Genomic DNA, 16,675 nt, shown 5'->3' with positions numbered 1-16,675 from the left:
TTTTTTAATATTTTCTGCTAATTTTGTTAATTCCATAAGAGAGAAACGAACCCCTGTAACCCCGGTGAAAGACAAAGTTTGACATTTTAAGGAAATGAGCTATAGGTGATACAGGAAGAGGAGATGATGTGCCAGTTATGCAACACATTTTTTGGTTCATTCCTCAGTAGCTGTGAGCACACCCACTGTACTTTGAGCATTAGCTAAATGAGTGACCTTTTGTGGCCTCCGTAGGTAATTCCGTTTTTCAGTTCTTTGGCAAATTGCACCATTTGGTCAGAAGCTGCTGGTGTCACAGAAATTTGTACAAGGTGATGTGATGGTACTATTTCAGAAAGCAAACACTCGAGTGACATACAGAGGCAGGAAAGGTGGCATAAATTACCAGACTGTCAACTAGAAGAACATCCTGTTTGGGAGCCTCCCTTTGTTCTGTTAGTTTGACTTTTAATTGCTGTTTCCTTTCACCTACTTAGCTAGTGTTAGGAAAATATTTTGCACTTAATCAACTGTTGAGATTTCCCAGTGTGTTAAAAATCTAACCTCAAAGGGTCTCGATGAAATGAAACACTATGACACTTCTCCCACAGCATCAGTGCCAAAGGGCCTCTTGTGCATATCTGTGAGATACCAGTACCTGTGACAAAATGGCAATATTTGACACCCTGGGAATAAGAATGGACACCTGTATTGGATAATTATTAAAATTCTATTGTGTCAGGCTTACAATAGAAGAGCAAAGCCCTGCAGTGATTATATTAGATGTCTAATTATAAATAAAGAATCTCTAAGACTCTCCTGTCCAGCTGGGAGTTGTTGTTTTTTTTAAATTTCAATAAATGGAAAGAAACACGAGGAGGAAAGAAGCAAGGCGAGAAAGGAAGGAAATACAAACGAAGAGGTTTGGGGGTGCAAAGAAAAGAAAAAAGTCAAGAAGAAATGCAAAAGTGTGAATGAAGAAGAAAGAAAACATCAACACTAAAAGACTTTTTACCTTGCATTCCTGAAGATGAATATTTATAATATGAAAGACAGTTTAGATGCGATCCCACTGAGCCGTTGTCTTGAAGACTCTCTTTCACAGCTGAATTCACAGCACTCGACAATCAAAGAACTGTGATCACATCTGTCCCCACTGAGCACAGATGAAAGACTTCACTTCCTCATTAGATAACAGCAGGGCCACATGTCAGTGACAAAACCTTCACGTCTTAAACTCCCATCACAGAGCGCAGGGTTAGTACTCAAATCAAACTATGGGGTAAGAAACTAAGTTAATGTAACATAAAGACTGTCCAGCAGCCACAGTGGAGTAACTGGAGGATCAAGTCTGGCTCACAGACATGCTGTCAGTCCTTATTTACAGGAGTAAAATAAACCAGAATGACATGGGCTTATTTTCCAGCACGTCTCCGTTCTGTTATCTTTCTCCACTCAGTCACCACAACTATGGTTTGTAATATCAGCTGCATATATTTATCATGCTTCATATCCATGAGAGTGATGCACATGCATGTGCTTTCCGAGAAATGTATGCACACATTTAAGCCACTAGTCATCAGTCAGAAGTTCTTCTTTCTGATGCAAAGTCAACACTCATCTCCAGTCACTGTGAATATGTTGCATAACCAACAGAGCGTATTGACAAACACTGTTTTATTCTTTTAGATTTAAGATTTTGAACTAGTTAATTGTCCTATTGCTGCTGCTTATGTCATAATTTACAGTGTCAACATAAATGTTCGAATAGGTCCTGAACGTTAATAGCGCGTGGATGGTTTTAATGAGCGAGTCCCTCTTTGTTTGCAATGTTCACAAAGATGTGGGATGCATGATTCAACTTTCACAGTGTTTCACTAATACACATTTGGTGATAACATTTAAAAACCTTGCACAATCAGCGACCAATGTGATTAAAAAACTGATAGCATGCAAACGTGGAGGCAACACAGTGGTGCAATGGTTGCCCAGCAAACGCAGTTGAAACAGTGGCGTTATCTCCTTGCTCAAAGCTGATTGCAGTATGAGGGCAGAAGCCGGACTATGTAAAAGGGCAACGCTGACGTTGTTCCCAAGTACAATGGAGGTCCAGTGAGATGGTCTCTTACAACACAAGAAATATATTCCATGTTGTTGCAATGAAGAAAGGAGATGCGTACATCTAACATCTTCTTTCACAGTACCCTTAGCAACTTCTACATGTCCTCCTTCATTACATCCATGAACCTCTGTGAGGTCTTCCTGTTTTCCACCTTCTCAGTTCCATCTTCAACATCCTTCCTTCAGTATATCCACTATCCCTCCTCTGCAGATGTCCACACCATTTCAACCTCGCCTCTCTAACTTTGTCTCCAAGCCACTCAACCCGAGCACTCCTTCTGATCCTTCTGTCACAAATCACCCCTGACACTCATCTCCACCCTGCCTACACTCTTTTCTTCACCCGTCTTGTGCAATGGACGCAACCAATTGTGAGCAATGAATTGCGCAAAAATCCCATTGAAGATGGCATGGTTGCCAGTGTCAGACAGGGTTCAGAAACTGCTGATCTACTGGGATTTGCCACTGGGATCATCTGTAGGATTTACAGAGATTGGCCTGAAAAAGGGAAAATATTCAGTGAGCGGCGGTTTTCTGAGCAAGAATGCTGTGTTGATGCCAGAGGTCAGAAAATAATGGTCAGAAAATAACTGCTCTGAGCTGATAGGAAAGCTACGGAGCCCCGCAGGGGACATGGGAGAAAAAAAAAATTAAGACGGACTTCGCAAAACTAACTCGGGATCTCGCAAAACAAACTCGGCAAACGTTTTAGCCGCATTCTTCGGACGCTGGCTCGAAGCCGACCGGGAGGTCGAGGCACGATGTGCCGGGAAAGCGGTGTTCCTCCCGGCTGTAGTAGGTCTTGACCTCCCGTTAGCTTCGAGCCAGTGTTGCCAACTCCTCAGTAAGGAAAATCGCTATTGGTTGTCCTAAAAGTCGCTAGAAGTCGCTAAATGACGTCATCACCTAATTTGCATAATTGGTCATGCTAATGTAATTGTAACCTACGCTGCTGGAGAGAGAAATAACATCGTGGACGAGACATAAAGTGAGTAAAAAACGTCCTAAATGCATTTAGAATTTATTTAGAACTACAAATTAAATTTCTTTTAGCAATTATTGTTTTTTGTAATGTCACAATTCCAACCCTGCTCCTTTACCCGGGCTTGAACCAGCAAAAGTGACCCGAAATAGGCACTCTGGTGGAGTTACTTTGTGTGTGTGTGTGTGTTTATAAGTAGTTTTAAACCTGATCCACAAAACAGCATAAGAGTAAAAGAAGAACTGACTGCGTTACAGCACCCGCTGCTTGTTGAGAGTAAAAGCGATATGTGCTTTCACGTCTTTTTTTTAGCGACTTTTTCTAGAAAAAAAGTCGCTAGGGGGTCTGAAAACTCGCTAAATATAGCGACAAAGTCGCTAAGTTGGCAACACTGCTTCGAGCTAACGGGAAGAATGCGAGATCCCGAGTTTGTTTTGCGAGATCCCGAGTTTGGTTTGCGAGATCTCGCAAAAGTCCGTCTTAATTTTTTTTCTCCCATGTCCCCTGCGGGGCTCCGTAGAAAGCAACAATAACTCAAATAGGAGTTAAGTGTAAGGGCTGAGCTCCCAGTTTACACGGGCTTGTTTAACTTAAACAAAAGCCGTGGCGCTGTCGCTTTTATAAACATCCAAACTTCCTGTTAAAATGTAAATCTGCAGATTAGGAAGAAGCTTCACTTCACTGTGTTTGTTTATCTGTTCAGTGCACATTTAAATAGATATGATAAGTGCTGGCAAATATAGAAACTGAAAAAAATACCTCTCTGACAAATTCTTTGATGTCATTACCAGAGGGAGGGTGAGTTGTTTGTAGCTTCTGTTAATGTAGAGATAAATAAATAATAAAACAAACAAAAGCTTTTTGTAGTTTTAATAAATTCTCATTTCAATTTTTCACATGGTCTAGAAATACAGCTTTCTTTCATCCAGATAGCATCTTTATTTTCCCTTTCTTTCTTTTACTTCCCTGCTGTTAGGCTCTCTGTGCAGTCCCAGTTGTATTAAAAGAACTTCTTTTTAAAAACGTCCAACATTCCTATGAAAACATATTGCATAAGGTACAGTTATGCAGAGATGTTATGTAAAAGAAGATTTGAGGTCACAGGCTCAACAGGTTTATTAGTAATAAGGAATTAGAAATGTGTGTGCATGCATGAACAATGACGGCCTCTTTCGACCTGTTTGGGGCAGTAGAGTAAAACACAGCAGTGTCTGATCTGCTGCCAGAGGAGATTAGGTCAAGGCAGCACTGGCAGCAGCACAATTACAATGTTGTGTTCCCAAGACTTACAAGGACATTACTGTGATTTTCAATCATTTCAAGGATACTAACTCCAAACCTTGGCCTTAATTAGTCATTGCCTAAACTAATTTTCCCTCCAAATGTAATCTCAGTCTAACCTCAGCATGTCTACAGCTTAAATATTATTGTTTCTCTTTATGAGGATTTGCTTTTTATCCCCATAAAGGTGAAAAGTCCCCATAATGTGCCTTAGTAAACAGATTTAAGTCCCCACGACACGATTAATACCCATCCCCACATGCTGCACTCTCATTGTGCACCTGTGTTGTAGCCACCTCTGGCGTTTGTGGTTTTTCTCTTGGTAACCAACTCTTAATATGTCACAAAGCAACATTAAGCAGGATAACATGAAATGTAACATACTTTATTTCCATACTTTAAAGCACCCATACAAGTCAAAGCTCTTTACATCATTATAAAGTCAGTAGCAGCGAGTTGAAGTCATGTGATCAGTGTACTTTGTCACCACTTAATAAGATAATGTAGTCTGTGTTCCTACTGCTTATGTAGGATGTTCGATGTTAGAAGACTACATAGTGAGCTCATCAGCAAAACTTGTAGTACGCTACTTTTGTTATAAGATATTCTGAGTGCATTAGATATGATACAGTAATATTGATTATACATTCAGATGTACAAAATAGAAAATTCTCTTTATAATCCTCAATATCCGTTTCAGTCTAATTTCATTTCATTAATCTCAGCCTAAACAGGAAACTTAAAAAGTTGGTTATAAATCTGTTTTCGTGCTCCAAAACATGAAGTGTGGTGAGCAAAACATGCCTTTAAGATAAGTCTAGGTTAGTTAATAGTTCATCTATCCATCCATTCTCTTCCAATTCAGGGATGCGTGGGGGTTAGAGCGTATCCCAGCTACCACAGGGCGAGAGGCAGTGTACACCCTGGACAGGTCGCCAGTCTGTCACAGGGACAACACATGGAGACAGACATCTATTCACACTCACATTCACACCTACAGGCAGCTTAGATTCCAATTAACCTAACCCCACTAACTGCATGTCTTTGGACTATGGGAGGAAGCCAGAGTACTCGGAGAGAATCGACCCAAACACGGGGAGAACAGTGGCTTATAAATAAGTCAGATAGAAGAAATGAACTTGGGTCCTTCTTGCTGTGAGGCAATCGTCCTAACCACTGTTCCACCGTGGTTAGCAGCAGTAATATAACCCTTTATTTATTCTTTCTTTAGTCTAGTGTCTGCGCCGTAATACGAGACAGTGGAGCATCTAGACACAAGATCCTGACCTGTGTCTGAGAAAAGGTCAGAGTCGCGTGTGTGTGACTTTGTCTAAACTGTAAATCTAACCTTGAGAACAAAGATGGTTTTGGAATGTGAGCTCCGCTTCTCACTTGTTAAAAGTGCTGCTAAGAATAGATCTGAGATCTGGAAACAAGTTGAAAATGTTAAAACAAAGCCCAGCCGGCACCTCATTGCCAAGTGTATCATAACCGGCGGTAACAAAATATGCAAAAGAAATCTGGATGCATGCAATTGTTTCCACGATGAACTGCAATTATACAGGTTTTTGCTTTAAGCATGCAAAGTAAATCTGAGTTTTGGATAGTGTTAGATTAGGAGGAATGTAAAGGATGAATGTAAAGTGTGTGTGTGTGGGTCAGTGCTGAGGCACTAACTGGGTGGCTGTTTGCCAAACATTCCTGTTGACAGTCAAACAGCGGAAACAGGAAGACAGTAACGCAACACTATCAGCCGTGCTGAAACACCTTGCACACTTCACAAAACAACTTGGCCTCTTCCAGGACACAAGCATGCACGCATATGCATACACAAACGCTCATAAAAAATCATCTAAACCACACAATGGCAATCTTCTGCAGGTACAAGCAGTTTTCCTGTGAGGCCTGTTCATTTTGTTAAAAACCGAGCACCCTGAGTTCACAGGGGAGGCTAAATTTGTGTTACACCAGCTTATTAGCACAGTTCAGATGAATAATACTTTAAAGCCGTGTTTTATTTTCAGCTTCCTCACAAACCCTCATCAGTATCAGTGATATGTGAAGGTCAGCATCAGCGTGCTGTCACACCTTCTTTGTTTTCTTGTTCTTAAACCAAAGTGAAAAATGCCGTCTTTACTGTACACACTGTCGGGTTATAAATACATCCGACACGAGTTGAGTCACAGCTAACTTGTTCAGTGGAAGTGCAGCCTTGTTATGTGCCAAAATGCAGTTTTGGCAATAAAATGAAATAAAACAAAGTCAGATGGTTCATCATTACTGGACACGCTGAACGTGTCAGTGATGATCTCAACAGTCTAGTTCAGCTGAGGAAAGAAAGAAGCCACGATAAAGTCTTTAAATATAAAAACAAACTTAAAGAATACTGAATAACATTTAGGTGAAAACTTACACTCAGTTTACTGGTTATTAAAAACAAAACAGGTAGAATCCACAGCTCCCTTTGTATTATTTTGGGGACATGTTATGTAGTGGAAATGGAGAGAGAAGCAGGAAATTAACCACTAGACATCCCGGAGCATCTTAGTGAACAGCAGAGTCAGAACTGCTGAGAAACACACGCATTCAGGATAATCACAGTCAATATTTCTAATGGCTTACTGCTTAATTATTTCTCAAGACAACTTTACATGAGAGACTCGGACATAAGCTGCAGTTGTTACTGTTAACAAACTGACAGCACAGCTACAATCTATGATAATGAAGTTAACTGTTTGGTGAAATTGGATTTACCACCCTCTAAAATTCTTATTTCACGGTGCGTTTGCCAAATACTTTCACTCACCCTAGCTTTTCAAAAACTCGAGCTCAATGACAAATAATAAGGACAAGAAAAGAACTTGGGCTGCAGCCAAGTGGTGACAGAGAACCGGACACCTGATGACAGCAGAGTCGCCGTGTCCCTTGTTCTCGGTTTAGGCCCACCCATGTTCCCATGTTTCTGACATCAACTTCCCAACATTTATAACATTTTTGATAGTTTTAGCAGAGCTAGAGTTCAGCAAGTTCAATATCGTCACTCTTATTTTAGACATTCTTACACTGTTGTGTGGGCAGCTTGTTGATGGTGTGTCTGCACGCTGCTCTGTGGGACACAGATGATGTTAAACTGTATTTATTAGTATTTCCCATTAACTGCGAGTAAAATGCTCACTGTATTATCACTTCAACGTGACAACGCCACGAAAGATGAGCTCAACTGTTTATGGAAGTGGTAGAATTTAACAAAAACAATGAGATAATTCTGTAAATATTAGAGACGACTCTCATTCCTTGTAGATTTTTAGCTTCCAGGATTATGAAATTTCAAGAAATTACAGTTCCTGAGACGAGAGGACACAGACTCCAACCCAACCACCAACTATTATAACATGTACAGTACAGCGACCCAGACCCTGCTTTGTTCCCACCACTTATGACCATCTTCCAGATTATATATAGAAAGTATATGAATGTGCTCAAAGCATATTTCGGCCTTTGTGCCTGTTCTTTTTAAATGTTCCTTTCTTGTAAATCCTGGATTTAAAGATGTTAGTCAGGTGATTGAGATTTTTTACTGACATTTTTTATATTTATTTTTTACATTTTATATTTATAATTATCTATTATGTTTAAATTATCATTTGAAAAAAAAAATTAAGGTTGTCACTTGTCACATACACGTGTCACCTGACCATCTAAATCACATCATAAGTAGGCACAATGCCCATTCTCCCTCTGGCTTCCTCACTCATCCCTTGTAATATATTTTAAATATGTTGAATTGTATTATTCTGTATTATTCATTTTGTCGGGTCCTGTCAATTCAAACAACCGCTAAGCTTACCTGACATTTATCTCGTACAAAGATACTGAAACGGCCTACCTGCTATGGCAGTATTCCTACACGAGCAGGGAAGACTTATCATTGAGAATGTTATTCCACTGGTACTCAGACAGGAAGTTCATTCCTCTCAGGCATTCTTTTAAAGGATAAAAGAATAAGATCTTGGGAACATTTGAGGGGGACTTTAAAGGTCTAGTGGGAACTGCAAGAAGCTTTGTACAAAAACTAGACTAGAGACTAGAGGATATGAGCCACTCATAAAGCATCACATGTCCATCCTACGCAGAAACCTTTACTCTATACAGTATTGTAACGCAGTGACAGCAGTGGTACGTAAGATCGGAAAAGTAAAAAAAACAAACATTTCCATTGTGTAGGACTCTCTGTTTTCTAACCAGGTAATCAGAGGGCAAGTTAAAAGAAAAAGCATACTGGTTTAGGGTTACAGGTTGTGTCCTGAACAGACACGTTTTGCACATTTTTTACATTTTGGAGTGAATATTGACAGTCTGGCTGGCCCACGTCCTTTTTTCTTTATGCTCATTCCAAATATGTCTACACACACATTATTAACAATCATATTAGTGATATTAATAAAGCTTGTGTTTTTCCCCCTCATCCCCCTCATCATCCCCCTCCTCGTGTGCTAAGCTCACCCTTGGGATAAAGTAACAAAGCACAATAGAAGACTAGCAGAACAAGTTCTAAGGACCTGATCCTCACTTAATTCGCTCTCATGTACACTTGTTTTAACTTGTGTTAAACTTGAGGAAGGCTGGTACCCATTTGAATTCCCAAATACATTAAAACCCATATTTTTATTCTGAACTGTGAAGATTGAAATAAAGCCCCTCCTTCCCAAACTTTAAACCACCTCTTAACCGAGTGACAGTTTTGTAATGACTATTAGCAGGGCAACATTAACTTATCTTACTTAGCTTACCATGAACTGAAAGGCTGGGTGTAATTAGGCTCATGTAAGGAAAGAAAACTGAGTTTATATTTTCCACAAAACATATTTAAACATCCTGTCTATCGTGTAGTGGCTCTTCAGCCACATATCTGCACATATATCCTACAGCATCTACTTCTAAAACTAAATTATGCGTGTCTTACACTTGTAGCTTTGTTGGTTTTAATTTGCATTAATTAAAACACGCACACACACCAAAAAACTAAACAAAACACTAAACCACATCCAAGAGCATAGCTCTGGTGTAAACAATGCTGGCATCCTGCAGCTGCTGCTATTGTATTGGCTACACAGCCAGTGTTTATAGACATGGAGTAAGTCCGGACAATATCTATTACATTACTGGCAGGATGCCTCACTGATTGTATCAGTCCGTCCAATGAAATTTGAGCAGAGTCTGTCACCAGTAATTGGAGTTTTATCTGCTACTATTTTTATTCAGTTAATCATATCAGTTAAATAAGTAATGTTTGATGTTAAATTGCACTTACAACATAAACAGACTGAGTCAGGGTGTTTCAGCCTGTATAGCTCCAGGTATGTCACATGGTGACACACAAGCACACAAAGACATACACGGCCACACAATTCAATTCCATTTTTTTATATTTTTAAAATTTTAAATTACGCCAACAATCACCTCGAGGCACTTTCTATTTTAAGATAAAGACCCGACAGTAACAGAGACGATCTAATGGCCCCCTTTGAGCGAGCACTTAATAACAGTAGGAAGGAAAAACTCCCTTTTAACAGGAAGAAACCTCTTGCAGAACCAGGGAGGGGCAGCAATCTACTGCAACTGGTTGGTGGAGAGGGGGAGGAAGATGGGACAAAAGACACAATGTGGAAGAGCGCCAGAGATCCTCGCACACACACACTCACATACCTACACACACACACACACCCTCCTGGAATTGCCACATCTATCACAACTGCTGTCTTCGGCTCCTTGTCAACAACCACTTTATCTGGTTGGTAGACCAACAACCGCTTGTCTGTCTGGAATTTAAAGTCCCACAGGACCTTTGTCCTGTTTTTCTTAATGGTGAGAGAGACAGACAGACAGACAGATGGGCCTTCCTCGCTTACAGCCTTGACTGTGTGGCTACTGTGAACATATCATTGAGATCCTTTAAATACAAAGCCAAAGGTTTAAAACACTGCCTGAAGCATTGTAGTAAATGGGCACTCTGCACTCAGCTGCAACTGGGAGTCAAAATTGTGTTGCAATGGATGGTAAAATGGTAAATGGCCTGTATTTATATAGCGCTTTACATATCCAGTCATCCACCCATTCACACACACATTCACACACTGGTGATGGTAAGCTACATTGTAGCCACAGCCACCCTGGGGCGCACTGACAGAGGCGAGGCTGCCGGACACTGGCGCCACCAGGCCCTCTGACCACCACCAGTAGACAACGGGTGAAGTGTCTTGCCCAAGGACACAATGACCGAGACTGGCCAAGCCGGGGCTCAAACCGGCAACCTTCCGATTACAAGGCGAACTCCCAACTCTTGAGCCACGATTCAAATCCAACAATCCTTGTTGATTGTTACGTCCCCGTTCAGGGAGATATTCATGCTTCATTGAAACTGTTTAAAGAAGGAGATTTGTCCAGTTCTACGGTGAATCTAAGATTCTGTTGAATTGCATTGTGTTACACCAGGGGTAGGCAACTCCAGGCCTCGAGTGCCGGTGTCCTGCAGGTTTTAGATGTGTCCTTGATCCAACACAGCCGACTCAAATGGCTAAATTACCTCCTCAACATGTCTTGAAGTTCTCCAGAGGCCTGGGAATGAACTAATGATTTGATTCAGGTGTGTTGACACAGGGTGATGTCTAAAACCTGCAGGACACCGGCACTTGAGGCCTGGAGTTGCCTACCCCTGTGTTACACTAATGGTGTTCACACAACACATATATAGTCATAGTTTATGTAGAAGAACATTACTTTGACAAATTCTACAATTTGTATAATTGTAGAATTCCAGGTGAACCTCTGCACTTCTTTTTAAGCCCAATCATGTTGCTGATCTGCCAAATTAGTTGCAACTGTTTTTGCATCTTTCTTTTTGGGACAGTTTACTTTTCCAGTCTTTTGCTTCCTCCATGCCAACTTTTTTGTAAAGTGCTGCTTTTATTAAATTCAAAATGAGCTAATATTTTTCTCATAATGGTGCAATTTCTCAGTTCAGACATGTGAAAAAAGGTCTATATTCTATTATATATAACATATGGATTCACAATATTTGCAAATCATTGCATTCTATTTTAATTTACAGAAACTTAGCTTTTACAGTATTATTACCAAAAATGATGCAAATAAACCTGCTAAGAGCTGATTGGATATAGTCTGAAGATTATAACTCCAGAAACATTTGGTAGTAAATAAAATAACTCTATTACTTGTTCCATCGCATTTCAGCTTGCTGCCTTCATAGCAGTTTTCATGAATCACATTACCTATATTTTAAATAGCAGAGACAAATAGAAGGAACAAAAATACAAAAACAACCAGCTTGATGCATCTATATACATACTCATCAATGGAGCCCTCAATAAAGTCATTTAGCTTAAAGCCTGGCGTTCTTTACCAGGGATCAAGGACATGTAGGTTTATGTCTAGCTCTGCTGAAAAGGCTGCGAGGGCAGCATAAAAATCAATAGCATCATTTTTTTCAAGCTTTGCATTTCTTCCAATTTATTAAAAGCTATTTACTGAGTAGTTCCTATCTTAAAAAAAATAGCCTGTCATCTTCTGCCTCTGTCCTTTTTGATATGAGTGATCATCTCTGTGGCTTCTGATGGAAGTAGCTCCAGGCAACAGAACACAATAAACTGGCTTGACATTAAAATGTATGGAGCTGCCAATCAAATTTGTTTACTTGCAGGAACGCTTTTCTGGATATTTCCTCTTCGATCTTGCAAACCTACCTGACTTCCATGTTGGCATTTTGTTCATGAGATTCGAGGCTATAGCACTCAGGACTACCAACCGCATCAGACAAGACACTTGGGCTGCATCTCCAAGCTCATGGGTCTGAGTTTGAGACGGGTGTCCCAGAGGGGTCTTATTGTCATAATGAATTGTAAACACAAGGGTGGACAGTTCAGTGTCAGCTCCCATAAGTGTGGTGGGAAAGTCCCAGCATCACTCTCATGAACCCCGCAACAATAAGCACAGCAGGGCGAGAGGAGAGAGAGCAGAGGAGGTTTGTTGTGTAGATCTTGACTTATCAGCGCCATGACAGCCAGTGCAGACACAGCGACTGGGTCAAGATGAACTGCCTGTGTTTCTTTTTGTGTATTTGTTGTCCTTTTGTACTTCTTTTTTTTTTTTGTGAGGACGCTGGAGTTCAGCCTTCAAGAGAAGAGATATTTTTGAGAAGTGCGGACATATTGTCAGTAAAGGGATGATGAATTAGAGTTTCTGATTTGAGCAAATTATTTGCTACATGAAAAGATGGATACAGTCTTATGACTCTGTTTCCTCTAATCTCTGAAAATGATTTTCTTTTGCATATATTGTTTTTATTTTTTTTCATGTTCTATACATGTGCAATACCATCTTTATTTTTATTTTATTCTACTACTGTGTAACAGACAGTTGGACTACAGGCTTTTTAAACATGGTCCCGTTTTTATTATGATTTTCTTGTTTTTTTTCTATGTATATTTTTGTTCAGCATGTGTCATGTATCAACTGTGTGACAATAAAGGAATCTGAATCTTAAAAAAAGACTCAGTCGTATTAATTGATGGAATTAATTAATTAAGCTTAGAAATTGACAAATGGATTTTGTTAGTGAAACACAACAATAGTGTAACTGCTAGTTTGGTAGCAAGAATGAAACTGATCTAGTTTATTTATCATATGGAGCAGTGTTGAGTTTCAGGAACAGGACAAAGGAAAGGTGTGTATCCTAACAGTTAAACTACGGAAAACACTGTTTGGAGACCAAAATTATTGAGACCGTGTCCAATGAACTCGCAGTCTCTTTGCTTTTAAAATGATCACTTTGAAGATCTACTACTCACCATTAGTTGCCATCTTCAAAAGGACTTTGTTGCATGACGATGGCAACAAAGTGGTCCTTAAAAAAAAGGGGGTCGAGTGTGGGGTCAGCCAATCTGTGATAATTAACTGTAAATAATTGGTAACCCACATAATAGAAATAGTAAATAATTGAAAACCCACAGTTGACAACCACTTGTTGAGTCCCCTGTTATGTTGTCACAGAACAGTTGTTCACATTTGCACAGACTGGCCATAGGAATGGGAACTAACTAATAACAAAGTTATTAAATTACTTTCACATTTCTTTGCAAAATGACCTGAAATGCATTGTTTCATAGTTACCAGTTAACAAAATAAACATAAACTTGAGGCTACAATCCCACACACCAACACAAATTCCTATCCTAATGAGGACATATGATCGTTCTTAATATTTAGGTATAAGGTATATAATATAGGACATAAAGCTGACAGCTTTAACATCACTCTGCGTTCTTGGCTAGCTTAGTGATAGCATGCTATCTGTGCATATGTTTAAAAAGAGCCAACGTTGTGTTGGCAGCATGCAGTTGTTTCTGTCCTGGATGCAGTTTGCACTTTACCACCAATAAAAATAAATAAAATGTCCATATGTCCATATCCATGCTGTAGATTTTGCCATTGTTGTCCTGCTCTGGCACACGAACCGAAATCAGCTGACTGTAGAGCAGATTTCACCGATAAGCAGAATCGATAGGCAGGCAGACTAACAATTCCAAGGAACTAAATAACTGGGAACCAGTTCTCTTCTCAAGTCCCAGCCCTACTGGGCAACCATTGATTTTTCCTAATTGCAAGGAGGCTGCCATCCTATTTTTACTCTAATGTGACTGAGCCATAAATGATAATGCTTTTTATATTACCAGGAAAAAGCAACGCAACTCAAGGCTGGTTGTGGGGCTTTTACACAGTGTGGCATATGGTGCACTCACTGCTGGGCTCAACACACTGTTCGTGGACCCACAGAGAACAGAATAAATCAAGAGAAATTTTCTAAGCTTCCAGCAGGATTTCAGTCAGTTTTCTGTATTAAAATAGTTTTAATAGATCTGTAGAGTAACTAGGAGCATGACTTAACAAATCCAAACTGTGTTTACACACACTGCTGTGTAAAACAAGCAACTGTTAAAGCACACTTGTCATGTCTACTTGCCTACTGTTTCAAAGAAAGGCTTTTCATTGCTGTCAGGGTTAATCTCGTTAACGTCATTTTAACAAGATTAACCCTAACAGCACTAATATATATATATATATATTAGGGGTGCAACAATACATGTATCGATATTGAACCGTTCGATACAGTGCTTTCGGTTCGGTACACATATGTATCAAACAATACAATATTTTTAATTTATTTGATCAACTTTTCTTCTGACGATGCTGTCTGTGTTGAGCGCTCAGTGGATTTGTGTTCGACTACTCCGCCTAGGCTGCACTGTCGAGTGCAGATCCACTGAGCGCAAGCTAGCAAGACAGAAGCTAAGTTCGTTGCAATATGGCAAATTGAGCCTCCCCCACCCTCATTCAGATCTGGCTTTTGGAACTATCTTGGTTTTCATGTGAAGCATGACCCTGAAGGTAAGCACGTCATGGACGAAAGTAAAACAGTATGTCGAATGTGCCACGCAATGCTCAATTTGTGGGAACTAGTGCGTTAGCACAGTTAGCTTGTTAATGTGTTGACGCTGTCCAGCCCGATGCACGGGACGATCGGCGGTAGCTCGTTAACAGAGATTTGCTGTGTTGTGGCGTTAACGTCATTTCAGATTAACGCTGACAGCACTAGTGGGAACACAATGAATACGACTGCACATTTACGCCAACATCATCCTAGTGCAAAGACAAGTGGAAGCAGACAAAAACAACAAGCACGCATGCTACAAACTTTACCCGAGTCATTTAGACAGCCGTTAGCACATGATTCTCCTTATGGGGACCTGATATGTTTAATATGCTGCTGAGAATATAGCCCAGAAGAAGCGTATAGTATAGCTTTTATTTTGGAAAGAGCCATTTCTCTGTAATAAACTCTCTTTTCCAAAGATAAGTGATTTTTCGATCAGATAGATTTATTTTTTTAAATTACTTTGTTGTTTCAGCAAGATTAAATTTAAAAAATGTACTTAAATAGTTAAAATATATATTTATAATTTTAATAAATGACCAATTAAAAAGCCATGAACATTTTTTCGTATCGAAAAAATATCGAACCATGACACCAAAGTATTGAACCGAACCGTGAATTTTGTGTATCATTGCACCCCTAATATATAGTTAAATAATGAACACATATTAGCTTTTGCTCCTTGTTGCTGGCAGTGGCTGCTTTGGGCTGGATGTTTCATTTCTACTGGCCACCCGGACAGTCATTGCAGCACATAGCAGTCAAACTTTCAATCTGTCCAACTTTACCTGCAGTGACCACTCTCTGCACTGTAAAACGTACACAATATACAGCACAAACAACAGTGCAGGATGTATACATCACTGTTTTGGCTCATTGGAAAGTGGCTCCAAGCACAAGCCACTCTGAATTGCTGGCTAAGAGATGCAGGTTATGTAGTACCAGTTTTCTGGATAGAAAACATTTAACGTATGGTCACTTGGGAATGGATCTGCTCTCCTCCATCTTAATATGTCGTAGCTATTAGACAAATGTGTTCATATGGTACAAACAAGGCTAGTATGGAATTACCACAGCAGGTTTCTTAATCATCATTTACTTCCTTCCATATTTAGTGACAGATAATGTGAATGAACTGAGACAGATTACACTTTATCCAGCAAAAGGAAACTACCAGGATATTTTTTACAATAATCTTTAGATCCTCTGAAGCAACCGATCTTTTCAGATGAACCAAACAATTCTGAATAAAGCATGTTATTCAATTTAAAACAATGCAAAGATAAAAATGCAGAAAACGGATATTTGCTCCAAATAGAAAAAGGAAGGCAAACAGGAAGTCACTGCTTAAAAATGATTAATCAAAGCAGAAGACGCAAATGCAGGATGTAATAAGAAAATGGGAGAATGAAAAAAGGAGAAAAGACGAGTGAGGAGAAGAGAGATGAAGGAGAGAGAGATGAAGGAGAGGGAAGCATAAATGGAAAAAGAGGAAAAATTACGACTGAAAGGCAAAATGGAGTTTTTTTTCTTTTAAGCCTCTGTTATAGACAGAAAACAATAAAGCATCTGAGTTTTATTTACAAGTGACAAGAAAGACAGAGGAAAAGGAAACAAAATGTTATGTGCACAAACAGGAAATACTGAGTTTCACATCGTGTGTCTATGTTTGGCACATAGATTACATGTAAATGAATGCTCAGTGAGCCAAGAAATGTGCCCCTCCCCGTGGAATGTGATCATTCAAAAAACGAATGCACATCTCAGTGTGATGTTTCAGCTGCAAGAAAAGAAACCAAGCGAGG

At 39.7% G+C, this 16,675-nt stretch overlaps 2 protein-coding genes across 3 annotated transcripts in view; one reads left to right on the top strand and one right to left on the bottom strand.

Moving 5' to 3' along the window:
• The window catches only part of polr1g (RNA polymerase I subunit G), a 224,515-nt gene that overhangs the window by 166,582 nt on the left and 41,258 nt on the right, over positions 1 to 16,675 (top strand). The window lies entirely within an intron of this gene.
• Positions 1 to 16,675, bottom strand: part of gpr4 (G protein-coupled receptor 4) — a 56,374-nt gene that overhangs the window by 8,377 nt on the left and 31,322 nt on the right. Inside the window, exon 1 of one of the 2 annotated variants that reach the window (XM_085130951.1) lies at positions 995 to 15,357. The exons of the other annotated variant lie outside the window; for it this stretch is intronic. The gene's annotated coding sequence lies outside the window, so the exon portion shown is untranslated. Of the gene's footprint in view, positions 1 to 994; positions 15,358 to 16,675 lie in introns of those variants that run through there. 2 annotated transcript variants of the gene reach the window in all.

The sequence above is a fragment of the Neolamprologus multifasciatus genome, chromosome 14, assembly GCF_963576455.1.
Source record: "Neolamprologus multifasciatus chromosome 14, fNeoMul1.2, whole genome shotgun sequence".
NCBI lineage: Eukaryota > Metazoa > Chordata > Actinopteri > Cichliformes > Cichlidae > Neolamprologus > Neolamprologus multifasciatus.
Note: the sequence above shows the minus strand (reverse complement) of the source record. Positions and strands in the feature narration are given on the sequence as shown.